This window comes from Bison bison, unplaced genomic scaffold (genome assembly GCF_000754665.1).
Source record: "Bison bison bison isolate TAMUID 2011002044 unplaced genomic scaffold, Bison_UMD1.0 scf7180017864383, whole genome shotgun sequence".
NCBI classification, from domain to species: domain Eukaryota; kingdom Metazoa; phylum Chordata; class Mammalia; order Artiodactyla; family Bovidae; genus Bison; species Bison bison.
In genome coordinates this window covers 9,519,887-9,520,852 of record NW_011494955.1, presented here as the reverse complement: position 1 = coordinate 9,520,852, position 966 = coordinate 9,519,887, and the positions used below count along the sequence as shown (strand labels likewise).

The 966-nt window shown below is 42.1% G+C and overlaps 1 pseudogene; it reads left to right on the top strand.

Moving 5' to 3' along the window:
* LOC105001737 overlaps nucleotides 1-966 on the top strand; it is a 53,582-nt pseudogene that overhangs the window by 52,478 nt on the left and 138 nt on the right.

The following is a 966-nucleotide window of genomic DNA, read 5'->3' as shown; positions in this document are numbered from 1 at the left end:
CCATCCATGGAATTTCCCAGGCAAAATACTGGAGTGGGTTGCCATTTCCTTCTCCAGGGGATCTTCCCGACCCAGGGATCGAACCTGGGTCTCCAGCACTTCAGGCAGACTTTTTACCATCTGAGCTATCAGGGAATCCCTCTAGGAATTGAGGAATCTCTGCAAATAGCAGACATTTGTGAGCATTGCGGATAAGAAGCTTGTATTTTAATCTTCCCTCCTCCACCCATTAGCTTCAAGATTCAGGATTTTGAATCTCTGTAAAGGGGCTATATCTAGGAGTTGAAAAGTTGTGAGGATTAAAAGCTGGATATAATGGCCTGTTTAAGTTGACTCTGCTAGTGCCCTCCCTTCCCCCCTGTGCCAAAGTCCCATGTAATTTTTGACTGTTAGAAAAACCTGAAGAAGGCCAGAAAGAAAGAGGAGATTTCACAGTTAGCTGTGGTCTAGAAAATGATGAACATATGACAGAAGATGGAAAGGGATAGTAACTATTTATGAAAAATGGATATATAGCCTTAAAACAGAACGTGGACCCAAATATCCAAAATCACTCTCTTTTGTAAGATTTGTAACAAAAATAGTATGAATGTAATTAATAGTTCTAATGGAGTGGTGAGTCAAAGAACCACCTTGGTGCTAGCAAATGGCAGAATTCCTTTTGCATCAAAGTGGTCTTGCAAAAGCTTTATTGATGTCAAAGAGCTTAAAGGGGCTTCCCTGGTGGCTCAGATGGTGAAGAATCTGCGTGCAATGCAGGAGACCTAGGTTTGATCCCTGGGTTGGGAAGATCCCCTGGAGAAGGGAATGGCAACCCAGTCCAGTATTCTTGCCTACAGAATTCCATGGACAGAAGAGCCTGGTGGTCTACAGTTCATGGGGTTGCAAAGAATTGGACATGATTGAGTGACTAACACTTTCACTTTTAAGACTTCAATGATGTCTAAAGAAAATATAATAATTCCC